Raw genomic sequence first — 18,769 nt, forward strand, 5'->3', positions numbered from 1 at the left:
TTCAGTGCAAGGTTTGAGTGTTTTGAATTTCCTTGAGAAGCTCTGTGAATAAACAGAGTAATTTAGGATATCAACATCTTAACATACTAATTTAGTAATTTCATTTCAAAGTGAGTTTGTGAGATGGAAAATGAATTCCTGATTCTGAACTACTTGTATGCTAAAACATTTTTTAAAATCAAGGTATTGTACAGTATTTTAAGTTAATATTTGAAAATGGGTATTATATGCATGTATGGAAATGTTATCTGTATTTTGATTTTTGAAAATAACATTGATTCCAGTTAATATAACAATTGAATTGCTTTAAGTAAAGCTGTAATACATCCTGTATTTTCTGCAATTAAGAATTTCTATGATTAAAACAATATTTTGGCGTTGTGACCCTGAACAAGTTGCAAGTAAGGATTCTTGATGGATTGATTTGCCAATTACCCATGCTTCTGTAAACCTTTTCATTGCATCCAACAGCACACTGAGGATTTCAAACATATTTATCAGATTGACCATTTAAACTAATTGACCATGGCTTTAGCAATTGAATTTAGTGAGTATCATGTTCACAACTGTTATTTTTAATCATATGTGGTATGTGATGAGAGTTTGCTGCTCTACATGCCAAAAGCTGATGTTTCACCTGTCACTGAGGTGATTTCTTCAGAGACCTGACTCAGAAGCATAGTAGTGGGACTGTGGACCTTGCAAATACTCTCTTATTCCCTGAAGGTCTGCTGGGATGAGGTAGATGCACAGTGGATCAGCACAAGTGCATCTTCATTACCATGTCTGATATGCCTATACCTTATTCCTTGTTTTGTGTTCACTTGCACATTTATGGTGAAGAGAGAAAGTTTCTTTTTTCTTCAAACTTTTGGGGTCTGTTTCTAATATTGATGGCTTGTAGTTCTACGGGAGCTTTTGATGAAATATGTAATATTAAGAGCAGAGTAACAGGATTTCTGGCATATTAGGAAGCACAAAAGTTATTGCTTTACTTGATTGTAAATGATTGTTTAAATTTCTAAATTATTGTTTAAATATTCCAAATTTCATCATGGGCTGATGAAATTTCTCCAGTAGACTCCAGGAATATTACACTGTTTAACTTTTTGTTCTTCAGGAAAAACTTTTGTTTTTAGAATGTCTGTGTAAGTTTGATTGGAACAGAGGTTTTGGAGACAACTGCTGAGCTTCAGAGCTTTCAGTGTGTTAAAGACTACATAATTTTATTTCAGAACTAACAATAAAATTGGCATATTGGGGGTCAAAAGAAACACCTAGGTTTTCTCACTGAAAGTTTAGGCTATGAAAATTGCAAACTGAGTAAGTATGCATTTGATTCTTCCTCATTACTTAAGTGGGCTTGTAATAATTTATTTATATCATATAGTTAAAAATAACTCTTGGTAGTTGTAGAATTGAGGAATGCTTTGGCAGCATTCCACCAAAAGTCTTGGATGGGGCTCAGCATAGAAGTGTTTACAGGAGTTGCTGCTTCAGATCCACCCCTCTTTAGAGCAAAGGAGGTATATATTACTCAGCTTCATCCTTACTCTTTGTCTGTCTCCGTGGATATTAGGAGCAGAATTCCACCATGAGGTTTCTGCCTGCATATGGCAGTGTGCTGGAGCACAGGGAAAGCAATTCAAGAGCTCTGCTATTCTTGCACAGCAGCATCATTTCTTCCTGGCTTCCAAAATTTCTTGTTCGGTTTCTTCACTGATTTAACACCCTCCTGAGTAGTCTCTGAGCAGAACATGGAAGATTGCTTTGGTCCTTCCTGACTCTGGCCAAGGAGTAAGAGGCAATAGACAATGCTGGAGCAGCAGATCCACCACTATGAAAAGAAGAAAAAAAATAAAGCTGTTCAAAAATATTATAAACCTTTCTTAGAGTATTTTCATCTTAGTAAATAGACCGTGATATGAAATTAATTTTAAGGATACTTCATTTTTTTTATCTGCTCTGTGTTACTCCTTAATAGTGTTTAGTAATCAGTATTTGAAATTTCTCTCCCTCTAAAGCACAAAATTTAAAGCTGTTACTCCAAGCTCATTCGCTGTGTTCCATACATGTTTGGAACAGCAAATTGTTGTTTATTAGTGTGGAGTTCTTCTTGCCTTTGTCTGACCACAGTTCTTTGATGCCATAATCAACACAGTACAGAAAAATTGCCTGGAACTGAACTTCTGGAGATCTTCACCCTCTTTTCCATCTCTGCTCATAATCCTGAAGAAGTAGGAAACTCCAGCCAAGGCAGACATACTGACTTTAGGCTTACAGCAAGTTTCACTCAAAGCATTTATTTGGGAAATGGGTATTTTCTCTGGGTTGAGAGGTCTTTTCCTGTTCTATTGTGAAAAGCCAGGTGTATTCACATTCCTCAGTTCTATCCATACAAATATTGTGCAGATGATTGCATTTCACAAGTAAGCTGTATGAGATAGTTCAAACTTATTTATTTTTCACCTTGGTTTGTTCCGGTAGTACTCTGAGCAGCTTTGCAGCTTTCCTTATGTGTTTGAAACTTTCTTAGATTATAGACTTCAGATGCAGGAGTTCTGTTTTGCTCCATATCTCAGATGTGAACTTCAGAATGATTTAACTGGCTAATGAGCAGGGGTAATCTTTCAGATGTGTTTTGATGACATCTTCATGCAGCACACGGTGGTATTTAGTTTTAAATTAAGCAGTTCTGTTTTCTCAGCATCCCCCCTGTTTATATTCTTGGAATGTGTTACTTGCAGTATTGTACATAGTCTGCTATAGCAGTTGTAATTGCTGCTAGTGAGGAAAATTGATTTGGGCAATCAGAAGACCATTATCTGCATTCTGACTGATAATGCTGCAGTTTCAAACATCTTAGAATTCTTCTGAGGTTGTTTTTTCAGAATGCTCTAGGGTCATGCAGTCACCAGGATTCCAGTTGCTTTATGCTGAATCTTAAGTGAGCATTAAAAGAGAAAGAAAAAGTTCTTGGTTGTTCTCTCAAATATATTTTTTTCCAAAATTTTTAAAGATTTTGTGTTTTGTCAGTCCTCCCATGCCAAATATATTAGATCAGTAGTGCAGTATCCCTTGTTTTACCACAATGTGCAGAGATTTTAATAAGTTTTCTGTTCTTTCACACTATCAGCTGCAGTGATAAACCGAACAGTTTGTTAATAACAAATGCTAAGCTAGTAACTAACACATGGTTATTTAATACCTCATGGGTAACCTGGTAAGTCCATACTTCCCCCAAATGAAGCTCCATCTTGTATATGGAGTCCGTTAGGACCTGGGTCTTTCTGTGTTGGTTCCCTCAGTGTTCCTTTTCTTTAAGGCCTAATGTTTCCTTTCACTTTTTTTTGTATTGTTTTGTTTTATTTTTTCCTCTGTTCTTTCATGATTTTTTTTGGTGGATTTACAGGTTTATTATCTCCTGCTGCGTCTTTATCCTGTTTTCTGTTTCTTTGGAAGGAGCTAACTTCAGGCTGATATTGCTTCTATTTGGTTACTTTCTGCTGTGGGGAAACCAAGAGCAGACGTAAAGGGGAATAACAAGAAGAAATATAATAGCATCATCTAGTAGCAGAGCCTTAGGAAATGTGCTCAGCATTTTTAGAGAAAAGTTTTGAGGTTTTTTTTTTTGCTAGTTTTGTTTTCTTCATACTGTAAGTTCTCGTATTTTTCTGACATTCCTTCAAATGAATATATAGTGGTAATATTTTGCTGGGCCATTGCTAGGATTCAAGTTTTAAAAGATGCCTTGTCCAAATGAAGGTGCAAACAAGACCATATGCCAAGGTCAAGAGTACAGATTTTATTTAACAGTGAATGTGAGGTACAGGGAGGAGTGAGTGGTGAAGAGAAAGAGACCTAAGTAGAAATAAAGTCACCACCCTATAGGTCCTGCAGCATCCTGCTGGCCCTTTTTCTTCTGTTCTTCTCTGTGGTGTAGGTCCTGGAGTGTCTTGTGGAAGCATTGCTTTTACAGTATCCAGGCCCCAGGTTTGCAGAGTGTAGATGCATTCCTACAGCTGGAGCTGCATATGTATAAGGAATTGCTTCCTTTCTCGCAGTTTGCCGTGGTGGGAATTTTGGTAGATTAACAACTGGTCCTTCCTCATACTTTAAGGAAAATACTTACAAATAAGTAGAATTTTCTTATAAGCAGCTTTGCAAAACAGGTCCTTCCTCATACTTTAAGGAAAATACTTACAAATAAGTAGAATTTTCTTATAAGCAGCTTTGCAAAACAAACAGTTATGACTAATAATAAGGTAAGTTGAGCATATGTCAGTAAGGCAGTCAGCAGCATGTAATAGGATTAGACCTGGTTTATACTAGTATCGTATTCTCCTCTCTTCATTCCTTTTGAACAATTTGCCAAGGCTTTCAAATTTTCAGCAAGAAAAATTCTGGGTGGACAAGGGATGGTGATTGATTAATTACCATCACAGTAAGTGTTCATTTATGTGATGTACATGAGTGGCTATTTGAGGTGAAAGCTCATAAAGATCATTAAGTTTCATAATAAATAGCAATTTCAGTCCATTTTCTTTGCTAATTCATATGCTGTTAAAAATGCCAAAAGTTATTAGCATTTTTAATTTCCCATCACCTAATATTCTAGCAAGCTATGTATCTACAAAAGTAGTGCTAAGGGTCATTTTAACTATTCAAGGTATTTACTAACTTAAGAAATGCATAGAATTTATGAAATTCATCCTTCCTAGGTACCTTTACAGCATAACTCTATGAATAAAACCAAAGCTTTTTGTTTATGAAAAAATTTAAGTAATAACCAACCAAATCAGAGTAAGATAATGAGAAAATGAAAACATCTTTAATCACCTTTTCCCCACCCCTCCCAACTTCCTCGACTTAACTTCAGTCCCAAATTCTCTACCCCAGGCAGGATGAGTGGGCTGTTAATGTGGCTGTGGTCAGTTCATCACACATTGACTCTGCTGCTCTTTCCTCCTTAGCAGAAGGACTCCTCACCTTCTTCCCCTGCTCCAGCATGGGTTTCCTCCCAGGGGAGACAGTCCTCCATGGACTTCTTCTGCATGAGTCCTTCCCCAAACTGCAGCTCCTCACAAAGTGCTCCAGCGTGGGTCCCTGTTCCTTCAGGAACAAGATGCTGCAGTGTGGATCCCCCGTGGGAGTCACAAGTCCTGCCAGCAAACCTGCTGCAGTGTGGGCTCCTCTCTCCATGGGGCCACAGGTCCTGTTGTCATGGGTGAGATGGGGAGCTTCAGACAAAGTTTACTAGAAGAGCCATCCCACTGAGTCACGAGGTGCAGAGAGGACCCCCTTCCTTTCTGAACTCCTTTGCAGAGAAAAGCCTCGGTGAGGCTGGATCTGATCTTAGCCCCAGACAGTCAGCACTTTTAAGTTACCTTGTCCTGCAGGATTAAAGATGGCAAATCAGATATATTTATGTAAAATGAATTATTTGTTATGACAAATGATTAGATAAAATATTTTAATCAGAACTATTTATTATACAGTTTTAAAGCTAAAATTACTATTACCATTTAGTATAGTATAGTGCTCTATGTCAAAGCAATTATATTAAAGCTAGCAAAAAGAAACAGTCATTAAATAGAGATTGATGTAACTCGCCATACCACCAGCTGCAGGCAGATCTCTTTCACTCAGCCACAAGGAGTATCTATGAAGGGACATTCCCACTTCAAAGAAGGGAGCTTCATACACACACTTGAAGAAGGAATATGTTAAAAGAACCCAATGTATGGAAGTGGACTGGACTGTTACAGTGTAAAGCGGTAGAGTGCCAGTCATATGTCTTCAGCTCATCTTAGGGACTTACCTGCAAGTCTTTGGCTCACTCTCAGGGTTTTAGTTTGGGGCTGGTGAGACAGCCTCCTTCAGGCATCCATCTGCTGTGACCTGGTGTTGTCCATAGGCTACGGGTGGGACTCTGTTCCCCCATGGAGCTCCATGGGTGGCAGGTGGACTTACCATGGTTGACACCATGGAATGGAGGAAAATCTCTGCTCCGACATCAGGGCACTTCCTCCCCATCCTTCTGTGCTCAATGTCTGCAGGGCTGTTTCACATTTTCTCATTCCTCTTCAGCTGTAGCTGTGCAGTTTTTTGTTCTTCCTTTAACTATTTTATCTCAGAGGCGCTGCCACCATTGCTGATGGGCTTGTCCATTTTGTCCAGTGGTGGATCTTTCTTGGAGCTGGCTGGCATTGGCTTTGTCAAGCAGGGGGGAGCTACAGTGATGACTTCTGGAGCCAGCAGAAGCTCCCCCCTGCTACCAAAACCTTGTGATGCAAACCCAAGACAGAGACCCAGCTGACAAATGTAAAGCAAAGAAAGAGCTCAAATTAGAAGAGGTAAAAATAGAGGATGGGAAGCTGTCTGGTTGATCTTATAAGCAACACATTTATGCTTAATTCTGTCAGTTAGGTTTGCTGTATTTGCTAGGTCAGACTGTGGCTCAGACAAAGTTCACAGAAAAGCAAAAGGTGTCAGGCTGAAAAGCATTGATTTAAAATTTGTTTTGAAGTGTGTAAAAAGTTGACATATCTTTAAAATGGGTTGATATGGCCAGGCTGTTCGGATTTATCCTGTGACAGAAGGACCAGATCACAGTTTCAGCCTCAAGAAAGGAAGAAAAATTATTTATTAACTTTGAAAGTAATTTACTTAGAAGCTTATCAGAAATATTCAACTGTACAATGTAATTGGTGAAATGACTTTTGATGTCCTAGTATTACATCACAAGGAATTTTCTTGTGAGCATATTTGTGAGGGAATTCCATTCAGTTCCCTCTGTTGCCAGTGAATGCAGAGTTTGTACCATGGCAGAAAGACAGGTCCTGTATTTGTTTTCCCTTTTTCAGAGTTGCTATGTGGACACAGATGAGGTGTAAGCTTGGGGCTGCACTTTGCAGGAAGCTGACTTCAGTGTATGTGTGTTTATTTATTAAAAGCTAGACAGTCATTGCTTTTCTGAGACTGGGCTGCTCTGACTGCCATGGGTTGAAAGCACTTTCTGGGTAGTCAGTGAGGGATCATTGTGAGTTCCTGCTCTAGTTCATCCTGAAATGTTTTTTAATGTTTTTGTTCTCATAATTAATAATGTCAATGATACTGAAAAAATTCAGAAAGCACCTAAATGTAGAGAAAGAGCAGGAGATTAGTGTAGATATCTGATTCACCAATTAAAATATGAATTCTGTTAATTTGCTCTGCATAAAATGAATTGACATAACTTAATTCATTACTACAAATCAATGAGATTAGTTTTTCAGGTGCTAAAGAAAATCTCCTGTTTGTTCTGAAAGGCATTTGAAAGACAATTCCATGTGTAATTCATTAGGCATTGCTCTTCAAATCCAGTCTTCAGTTGAAATTGTTTTCAGATTTTTATGGATTCTGTAATTTTACAAATTGGTAACTGCATTTGAGTGTCAGACACTGAGTGAATTAAACTCCTAGAAGGCTTCTTGGTAGGAACATAAAGAGCATAAAAAAGATTAATACAGCCTGCATATATAGAAGTGCTTGGGGATTTTTTTCCGTCACTAAAAGCATTCACAGTAGCATCAAAATATTCTAGATTTCTGGAAGGATATCCCTTTGTAAAACTGCCTAAAAGATATGTAAATATCATTGCACCTGTTAAAAGATGGTTAAAAGAATACATAAAAGATACATAAATTACTGTATAATCTAAGGATCTGGTCTGTCTCAATAAGCAGGTATTGACTTAATATAAGGATCATTTTGTGGCCATCTGAGACCTATATTATTCTTGAGGCTTTCTGTCTTAAAATCTATGACTATAAAGATGGATTTCTGTGTTAAAGGATTCTGTTTCTGCTTCTGATTTTTAGCTTTTGATGTTAGCAAGAGGAACCAGAAAAGTCTTGTTCAGTTCTGGTTCTTGATAGCCAGAACAAAAATGATGGCTGACTGAGTAATCCATTGTTCACCTATGGATAATATCTAGTGAAGCCTTTTCCAGACTGTGAATGGTACACCAGTTTTGGAGCGGGTCTGTAAGTCCCTCTGGAGAAATGAGGTAGATCAAAATGACTTTACAGATGCACAGGGAGTGCCTCTGGATGGGGTAGAAGATAAGCAGCTTTTGTCTGAATGGATCTGCCAAAGCATTTCTAATTGACAAGTAGAAACTAGAGAATGATTAATTTAATTCTTGTTGATGCTGTCTTTTAGTAACTTCCAGAGAAAGGCAAAGTACAGTGTAAGCTTTCTAGCCAGCTTGACTTGTTGTAGAGGGAGTTTTAGTTCCTTCTTAATGTGGTACAGTGACTCCTACTGATCATTCTGTTGTTTCCTGTCTCATTTTAAGCCTGAAGTTAAAATACTAATCATGGTACTGATAAAATACCAATTCTCATGAACACTGTACTTTTTCTGTGTGTGAGAAATGCTGCCATAGTCTTCTGGTTTCATGTATTCTGAGTGTACTCTGGCTACAGCCTGAGCAGCAGGGTCCCAGGAGGAAGAGCAAGCTGTTTCTTGAGTAGGTAGCAGCAGTTATGCTTTCCCTGGTTGCTGAAGTCATGGAGTGAAAGAATGGTTTGGATTGGAAGAGACTTTAAAGATCATCTGGTTCTAGCTCTACTGCCATGGGCAGAGGCACCTTCCATTAGCCCAGGTTGCTCAGAGCCCCATCCATCCTTGCCTTGAACCTTCCACTCACGGGGAACTTCTCTAGAAACATCTTCTAGTAAGTATTCCAAAAAGAAGAGTATTTTTTAATTGTGTGCTATTGAACAAAGATGATTTGGCCATAGTGAAAAATCTATGTTGTACATAAATTGTTTGGCAGTTCTGTAATTTTTCTTAGTGTATATCATGTAGACCTCAAAGCAAACTGCAACTGTTTTCAGCAGTATCTCCAGAATATGCACAAGAGAATAGTTTCAAACACACAGCGAGAAATTGCAATTTTCAAGTTTGGCTTTTTTGTTTGCTTGTTTATTCTGTTTTATGGTGATGTTGAATAGGACTCGTTTTGTCCCTCTGCATACTGATGTCTAAAATTACCTTTGGCAGTAAGATGCCTAGCATGTTTGAAGTTGTCTTAATATAGTACTGTCCTCAGAAAGACACTTTTAGCTCAAGCATTTTTCAGATATTTGAGTCACAAGCTCAATACTAGAATGAAATAGTGTCATAAACAGTATTAAAAAGAATGAGCTACTTGCCCTAATATTTTTGCCCTGATATGTTTCACTATGAAGAAAGCCACACAGCATCTTTCCAGAACCTTTTGCTCTCTTCCTGGCTCTTAATTGGTAGCTTGAAACATCAGGCAGATCTGTAGCTGCTAGAGCTATTAATCCGTTACCCTCACTGTTCAGTGGGAATATTTTCAGTCTGTTTTTGCATTTAGACAGCTGTAAAATGTTGAAGATGTCCGGAGACAGATGTCTCTTTGTCCATCAACCACTACAGATGTGATTTTACTGTAATTAAAATACATGCACTTTAAGTATGGTATTTGTAAGCAAAGATAATGAGTTGCGTGTTGGAAAATTGTGTCAAAGCTGGATGGTAAACTACTTCTGTATTGCAATACCATCAACTATCTAGCTTGTGAAGGAGCAGGAAATAGCCTCTGTAACTCTACTCATATTTTCCAGGCTGGCCTTAGAACAGCTTTCTTACTGTAAGGAGCTTCTAAACCAATTGAATCTTCCATAAGTCTAACTGAAAGTATTTCTAGAACACTCATTTCTGGTGAATTGCAAGTGTTATTTAAAACAGTGTTATGTAAGTCTTCGTGGACTGAATTTTTAAATTGCCATTTAGCTTTGAATTCTGAAAAGCTTTTCCTTGCATGCTACCATGGCAAGTTAATAAATTGTTGTCCAGTATGTTAGATTATCTAAATTTTGCTAACCTTGTGATTAATACTAAGTGCCTCGTGATCTTTTAGTATGTTTTTCCTCACAGTAGTCTATAATCAGGATTTACTTCTGTTCACATGTGCAGGCAAGAGTATTGGGACATACTGAATTAATTCCTTTGACTTTTTTTTTTTTTTTTTAATCTGGGGCTGGAGCAAAGATTTCAGCAGGTTTTCCCACTTTTGTCATGCTAATTGCTTGCTTGCTTGGCAGTCCTTCCTCTCTCTTATCTGAAGGGCTTTTAAAAAGAGAAACAACAGAAAGATGGAGTTAAAAAGAAATGGCAGTGTATACATGATGTGAAGATGGTACAAGCTTTTCTTTCAGTAACTGTAGGTAAGTCAGGTTTCCACTGCTCTCTGTATCTCTTGCTGGTAACATCACCTTCCTGTCGAGAGGTATTTCCAAAGGTGTTTCCCAGGTCATACTGTTACACAGAGAGCATCAGAATTTCAACAGCTTTGTCACTTTTTTGGCAATTAACCATACAAACTGTCAGATGCTCGCAGGTTATAAATAAAAGTGTAGATATGGATTATGGTGGCTTACTGAAAACAATAAGTGTTTTTGTAAATGTGTTATTCCTTTCCAGTTAGAATACTGTATAGCCATCTTAGCTTTTCATTAATTGACTGCCAGTGTTTTTATGGCACTGTTCCTTGAATTACAGCAGTAAAATTTGCTCATCACAATGTCATTCCAGCAAAATAGAAAAAACATGGTCCTCAAGGTCAGTAATAGATTTTACTCTCATTTGGAGAGTCAAATTGCAAAGGTATAGAAAATACTTCTGCAGTGCTTGAAAAAAATCTCAAGGCTCTGGATACAGAGCAGCATCTTCTGTAGTACATATGAAGGAGAGGATAGAAACTGTATCTTATATTTTACTGTTTTGCCTGAAATATTCTGAACTCTTCCTTTGGATGAGGATTCTTTGGAACTCTTCAGGAAAGTCAGACCACTTGAAATTTGGTACTTTCTTGTTGTTTGTGAGGCATCCTCATGAGTCATCTTTTCTGGGAATGGTTTTTAAAAGGCAGTGGGATGGATTTCATAGGAGTAATCTTTATAGTCATCAGGCAGTATCTAGTAATTTGAGGAACAACTGGATTTTTATTTTAATTTTTGGCCATTGTTTATCTATTTTGTAAGTTTATTCATCTGTCCTGTCTTGTAGCTTTGAAAGCTATTTAAAATGAAAAAATCTGTCCTAGTACACTATTGGAAGTAAGGCCTTGACTTTATGGAAGCTATTTTTAAATATGTGTTTGAAAGGAGAACTTGAATGTAGTTTTACGTTTTTTAATTTCTGATGATAAACTTTAGTTTTACCAAAAGAAGTAGAAAGTATTAATTTGGACAGTTGCAGGCTGGGTTTTTTCCAAATCAGAATCTTCATGTATTACACGTTCTTGTGCAAAAATATTTTAAAGTAGCTTAATTGTAGTAATACAGCTGTCTCTGAACAAAAATACTGATTTATTAGTTGAAAATGCTCTTAAAAAGTAATTAAAATATTTGTATCAATGGCATTTGTTTCCATGGTCAAGTGGTCAGAGAGGCTATCAAAACCGGTATCAGTAAAGTGCATTTAAAAGAATCAGGATGAGATACATGGGTTTAACTTCCACAATCAGGTCATTAAGTTAGGGCTAAAGTTAAAAGCAAGTTATTGTTTATCCTTCACATTAATATAGTTTTGATACATTCCAGTGTTAAATTTTGCTTGTGACTTTCTGCTTCCTCTGGGAACTGAAGTTAGAATATATTGCTGAGGAGAACTTAGAGGTCTTTGAGACATACCTCAGGGGTACATTTTGCTCTTGGGTTCAAGATTCTGATATTTTATATATCTGTTTCTTTCCATCTGAATCATGAAGCTTGAGGGTTTCTTTTTGTTTTGCTCTGTAATTAGATGAGCAGCAGCCTCTGAAAATATTCCTCTACAATTTCCTAGTTTATATGAGAACTAGGAAGAATCTTTCTGAGGCATTTCATAGTTGTGTTTTCTGGTACTTGTGCAGGATCTGAGGTTTCCCTTGTAAAGTTTTGTGAAGTGTTCTAGCATGTGGCAGCAGGGTTATTATGGAGTGCCTGCCTGTGCCGTCCATTCCGGCATTAGTTAAATTTTGATGCTATCTAGATTTTGTTTCAAGCAATTGAGTTGTATCTACATAGTAAAAGATAAAGATGTCGTTGATGTAGTGGCACTTCTGACATGGTACTGCTTATAAATTTTTTTGCTCTGGATGTGATACTCAGTGTTTCAGTGGTATCAGAGTTTAACTAAAAAGTATAAACCAGTTGCATCATATATTCTGTACTTTAATCTCAATTACCTGAAATCATGATTGGAGTAGGTATTCTAATTTCTCACTTTTCCCATTATATATATAAATAAAATATATATCTAAATATATATAATCAGACAAGAAAAAAGCTGAAATGGTTAATCCTGATACTATTTTTGTGTACTGGTAGGTGATTTCTTGTAGATGTTAAAAGCCCTAGCACTTTGAAATGGTTTATTTCGTCTGTAGTTGTGACCTTGCTTATTTAAATTCAGCTCCAGTTGAAAAGAATGCACAACCATCAGTCCACAGAGTAGCACTTCATAGACTAAAAGAGAAAACATAGTTGTCAAGCAAGTGGCTTGATGCAAATGCATTTAGTTGAAGGTGTTACTCTGGCCTCCAGTCATCCAAATGTTGTCCTGAATAGTTTTTTAACAAATTATACTGTTTTTTACATATGCCGTCATGGCAGCTTCAGTAATTATAACTGCACAGAAATAGTTGTATGCTGGTAACAGTTTTTAATTAATTTTACTTAGATGAGATGTTAATAAAAAATCTGCTCTGTAGTATATTTCTTGGAGTGTTGCATAGTTATAAATTAAATAATACTTCAGCTGATTCTTGTAGCTGCCTCTTCAGTGAGATATGGTGGACTTCCTAGTAGAGAAGCTTGAACATGGCACCCCTGACTAGGTCATATGGTGTCTGACTAAGGCTTAAGATTTCTTAAGATAAAGTAAAATATCCTTGTATTTTAAATATATTTTTTGAGCCTTAAATCACAGACCATTTAAGAAGGGTGATTTAATTTAATTAGTGTGCTGCTAGAAACATTTAAACAATGAGAGAGCACAGGTCTCCTCTGTCCAAGGTGCTCTCAAAGAAAGAATGGTTGGAAGCACAGCCTGTCTCAGATATTTCAAAATTTACAAATAATCTGTGTTCTCTGTTACCCATTGATCTCATTTATCAGGTTGTTGTCACTGGAAGCAGTATTTGGGGTGCTAAAATGGATTGCCAGCAAGGTACTGAAGCTCTCAAAGAAACTGATTACCTTCAGCACAGTGGTGCCTCTTCATCACAACTGTGAAGAGGAGTTATGGAACAGTGGCTTGAATTATGCCTTTAACAAAAGGCATCTACAAATTACTTTTAATTTTTTTTTTTTACTTATACATAATGTATAAAGCAGGGTTCTGTACTTATTTAATAAAAATAGACTTAATACAAAAGCAAGTTTAATTAAAACTTATAACTGGAGATGTCAGAATGCTGATCACAGGTCTGAATATACTTCTTTCTAAATTTAGTTATATATTCTGAATTTCATGATGGATATTATGTACTCAGTGCTTTTGGGAAGTCATGCATAATGTAACAAGGATATTCAGTTAACAGTACCTCTAGCAAATGTTCTCTGAGCTAATGTTGTATGCCAAGTACAATATGATATAACAAATTATTTATTTATTTTCAACAGATCATTAAATTTTATCCTCAAAATTTTGTGAATTTGCAAGAACTTAAAAAGTAAGCGTAAGCAATTTAAGATATGTGTGTGAGGAGATAGGTTTGTGGATGCAATCAAATCATAATTGGATTTTATAATCAGGTTGCTGTTCTGAGGCAGAAATAATTTTAGCGACTCCATAATGCTGAAATCATGCACTTCTCTGTGGCAAAGACTTGTAGTCCTGAAGAAAGCAAAAATCCTACTTTGAAAATAAAACGTTTCCCTTACAAAAATGTGTGACTGTGCAAAGAGAACCAGGCACTTAGGGCCCACCATTTCTCAGTGGAGAAATACTGCAATATCTCTGAAATCAGTTTAAAAGTCACAGTTCTTTTGTTTGACTGTCTTTATTTAGCGTAACAGATGCAAAAGGTTTCTAAGAAAAAAAAAGTGTTGGTTTTCATATTAGGTCAAGAATTGAAGGATTACACAAATATAAATAATCCACCACAGGTAGTGGAGAAACTGGCATTTGAATATAATTTCTGTGTTTGGGGTGTGTTATGGTTGTTCCCTTCAGATTTTTATCCAGATTGAGATACTAAGGACCAATGACTCTAAATTATCCTTGAGGCTGGGTCTCAGGGAAGAATTAATGTGGCTATAGGAAGCCCTGCCTGACCCCTCGGCAGTTCAGGAGATAGATACTGAGCATAATAAGTTTAAGCATTGGTTTCTGCCAGTGGTGGAACACCCCAGCAGGGCAGTTTGTGGCAGTGTGTCTCCATCCAGCCAGTGGCTGCTGTTTGAGTTTGCTGCTCCTGTCCTCAGTCCTTACTGATGGATGGCAAATGGCAATTGCAGGCAGATTATGTAACACCAGAAAGGTGGCAGAGCAGTTCAGCTGCTCACCTGGAGTTCCCAATGAGCGGTAAAGTTAGACTAAAATAACTCCTCCTGACAGCTTTCTAAGCATGTTGTGATCTATTTGCAAATCAGAGAGATTAATGTTTATGCTTCTTGTTTTCATTTCCTTCACATATTCCATATATGTTGGAAATATTTGGGGGAATGGGGAAAAAATCATCTTATATTTATTCGTAACACAATATAAAAAATCGTTGACTCAATAACAATTACAAAAAGAGTTATACATATTTTAATTTGTTAGGTACTTACTTCTTTGAGAACTTTAAAATGGTGGCAAAAATGAAGATATTAAGGAATGACCTATGAAAAAATTTGCTAGGAAAAAAAAATATTCAAGAAATAAAGTTGCTGATTAAGTCTCAGAGATGCGATTAAGAGAACAGTCATTAACAGGGAAAATTAACTGCTTTTTCATAACAACTTGTATCCTTTCCTAGTTCTAAAATATTTTATTTATTTGATATATTTGATAAGTTAAATTCAAGGTGCCATTAAAAGTTGAAAAGCTTAGTAGGATTTGAGGAACTGGTTATCTTTGTCTATTCTAACCATCCTCTTTCAGCCAGTGAATATAAATTAGGTTTGAGCCTTTTAGCTGTACCAAAATCTCATAAGATATGATGCTAAGAAGTAGTAAATTTTGTTAGCAGCAGAGAATGTAGACATAAATGTTAAACTTACAATACAGCATCTGCTTGGATCAACTTAATTTTGCCTACATGTATGTGCTGTATTTAGGGTGGTGCTATTTAATTAGTAACTTTTCAATAATATGCCTATAATATACATATTTTAGAAAATAATAAAATTTTTGGTTGGAATCAGTTTCAATTTCAGATGGAATAGGAGTCAGCTTGACACTAACCATGATTAAAAAATGAGCAATAATCAACTGGCAAAAAAGTGATGGCTAATGCAAAGGGAAAAGCTGTGAATTTAAATGATCAGCAGAAAATAGTGGTACACTTTTTGTGCTAAGTCCATTGTAAAACAGCTGTGACCCAGAATACTGGCATTAAAAAAAAAGTAGCAGTGATTATATGTGAAACAAACTGTGGGAACTAAAAATTTCTGGATTTTAATAGAGTTTATAATTAGTAATTCAAATCACTGATTTAAATTGATCCACTGATGTTGCTCTCTGTGATTCCTTGAGAAACGGATGTAAAATAGCATTGCTTTAGTACAGTATGAAAAGTGAAAGCTTGTACCTGCCTGTGCAATGTTAATGACATTATGTCTAACCATACCTAAGTTTGATCATTCAGACAGTTTTACCAAAAGGTAATTTTCAGGGAGTTAGATAGAGCCATGTTTCACAAAAGCTGTCCCCACAGGAGCTAAATGCCAATGTAATCAATCATTACAGCGTACTGTACCCTGTTGTTATGGATATAGTACATTATTTATGCAGTATAAAGATTTTTTAGATGTTGTTGAAATGAATAGGCTAGCACATGACAACTCTAGGTTGTAATAAGTTACATGAGCTGAAAATTACATGTTCATAGATTAAAATCTGTATAGATGCTTTCATTGCTTGCAGCAAGTTAGAAACTGATTTGCCACAAGTGTGGACTTTCAGGGAGCAGCAAAAATTCTCTTAGAAGTCTGCAGTACGTTAATTGCATCTACAGATGAGTATTTGTATGCCACTTGTATTTGTTACTGAATCCAAGAATTGTTCCTCAGTCACTGGAAATAGGGTAAAACTTTTTGGCAGCAGTACAAAACACAAAGACTGTTTGAGATACCACAATTTAGGTTCTTCAGCGAGCCATTGCATAGGATATAATTAGGCACAGGCTTCTGATGGAAAATTGTCTCAGCTTTCATTTTTTCCCCACTGCATTGTTCCAAACATTTCAGTTTTGCTGAGAATGAGATAGCAATCTTCACCAGGTTCATTTAATAAACAGTTGCATTTCTATGATAAGCCCTAAAAGACTGATGGAAAACGAACAGTGGTGGAAAAAATAATGGTTTCCATGAAATTAGGGTGACCTGCGTCCCTTTTCCCTGTCAGATATTTTGGTTGGTTTGAAGGGAAATTTGCAGTTATACCTGTAGAGTGGTTTTCAAATTGTGTTCATTACCTCTCTGTGGCTGAAGAGTTCTGAAGCTGAAAGACTTCCAGGGTTATTGGAACAGTGCTGCTGTTTCTTACCATGCCTTGATATATTTTATTACTGTTACCTACATACTTTTTGAGCCCATGTAAACTTCTAAATACTTTTGTGAAACTTTCTCTTTGGTAAAGAGAAGAGGTGCCTTTGTGTTTTCCACCATGCATTCTCTAGTTCTGTTGCCGTTGATTTCATTCTTCTATACCTGGGACTTCTTCCTCTTGGCTGTTTTTCTACATCTTTTGCAGTCATGCAGTCAGCTCTTGTGCCATTCTCATGCCTTCCTACTCTCCCCATTTCCTACTCTCTTCCATTTTTAAAATAGGTTTAGACAGCTTTTCTCTCCCCCTTGTCTCTATTTGTCATCACTGCCATCTCCATCAGATCTTCTCTTTGTAGTCTTCCTCTCTTAGGCCCTCTCACTTTTGCCTTACAATTCTTCCCTGTTCGTCTTTGATTCCCACTTCCACATTGGTATTTTATACTTTTTGAGCTGCCACATTTATTCATGCCCTTCTCTTCATTTGCAATGTAGACATGTTTCAGTTCTACTCAAACAATAATCAGCCTTCCTCTCAATTGTTGATCATTCACTTGGCTTGCCTTTCCATATGCACTCCAGTTTCAGGAGGTTTGCAGATATGACCACACTCTGTTCTGGTGTCTCTCTTCTCTACTAGCTCCTCCTGTGTGATTTCTGGAATCTTAAAATATTCAGTCTCCTTCTGTAATGATGTTTTGCACAGTCTTTTGCTTTTCCCCTTCTCTTACTCATGGAGAAAAATACAAATTCATGTCTGTACTCAGGAGTCTTATTTCAGTTTCTCGACTCCAGCTGTACCTTTCTAAATTAAAATCTTAGCTGATGGATTTCATGGATTAGGCAATACTGAAGAAAAATGTTCAAGCTTCTTTGCTACCTTCTTTCACAGTTACTCAGTGTATCACCGCTTTGTCTCACTTCAGCCTATGCCTTAGCATTGCCATGATCACTCTCTGGTTCTTGTCTAAATCCTTCCCAATTCTCCATTTGTCCTTTCATTTGCCACAGATGACAAATGTGTTCTTTCCTTCCTGAAAGTTCTCCTGTAGGTTCTCCCTGTACTAGCATTCCCCAAGCTTGCTGCACATATATTATTACATTTTACTCAATTCCTCAAGTAACTGACTCAGCAATTATTCTTAAACTGGGTTGGATTTTTTGCTTTGAAGTTGCTTTACATTATTTTAGACCTGAAAATTTGTTTCTTTCAATTAGTTAGCTTGAAAGATCTTGCCTCACATAAATCTTTCATGTTCTTCATGCTTATCATTTTTAAGACATGTCTGTCATACTTTTTCATGTAGATAAAATTGTTATCAGATATTATAATTTTCTGTCTGCTGGTGGATGGCTGCCAGTCTACCTCAGAATCTTTTTCATTTTTCTCATTCAGGTTCCCCTTTGCAGCAATGTGCATGGAAATACCAGAGGGCAGGTCTCTCTGCTATGTCATGCCTGTTGCTCAAATCTTCCCCAGGCAGCTTGCTTCCTTGTCATTCATCAGTCTAGATTCATCTGTTCTCTTATGGCTTATATGTGGCACTTACACTTTTTGTGCCAGCAGTTGTCTTCTACAAAATATTGTCGAAAGAGATTCATGGCTTAAGAAGGTGAATTCAACAACAACAAAAGCAATTAATAATAAATGACCCTGTAATTCTGCAGTGCTTTCTGATTTACTGGTTATTTGTTTTGAAATTTGAACAAATACGAAACTGTTGCAGCTGCTACATAGGTCTGGAACAAAGGCACACAAGGTCTTGTTATCACAGCAAGCAATTGAGTCAGTGCCGTGAGCTGTGATGCCTCTTCTGTGTTACTTTTCCTCAGTTCATGTCAAACCACCAGAAGAAGTTAAAATAACTTTCACTGCCTGGAATTAATTTGATTCATATTTTTCTCCTTGTAACTGTGCTGTTTTATATGGATATTTTGTACAAGCATTTAGAGTACGTGACTTAACCAGTACAGTGAAAGCATAAAAATGGTGTCGTTGGACAAACACTTAATGG

General features: G+C 36.8%; 1 protein-coding gene and 1 long non-coding RNA gene across 2 annotated transcripts in view; one reads left to right on the plus strand and one right to left on the minus strand.

The window, feature by feature from the left end:
- The window catches only part of DDX10 (DEAD-box helicase 10), a 153,535-nt gene that overhangs the window by 118,948 nt on the left and 15,818 nt on the right, over nucleotides 1-18,769 (plus strand). The window lies entirely within an intron of this gene.
- LOC115494860 (uncharacterized) lies at nucleotides 3,783-7,132 on the minus strand. Its single transcript, XR_003959878.4, has 2 exons — nucleotides 5,822-7,132; nucleotides 3,783-5,393 (listed from the first exon to the last, which is right to left on the minus strand). It is a non-coding gene; the product is annotated as an uncharacterized lncRNA (long non-coding RNA).

Source organism: Taeniopygia guttata, chromosome 1 (genome assembly GCF_048771995.1).
Source record: "Taeniopygia guttata chromosome 1, bTaeGut7.mat, whole genome shotgun sequence".
NCBI classification, from domain to species: Eukaryota; Metazoa; Chordata; class Aves; order Passeriformes; family Estrildidae; genus Taeniopygia; species Taeniopygia guttata.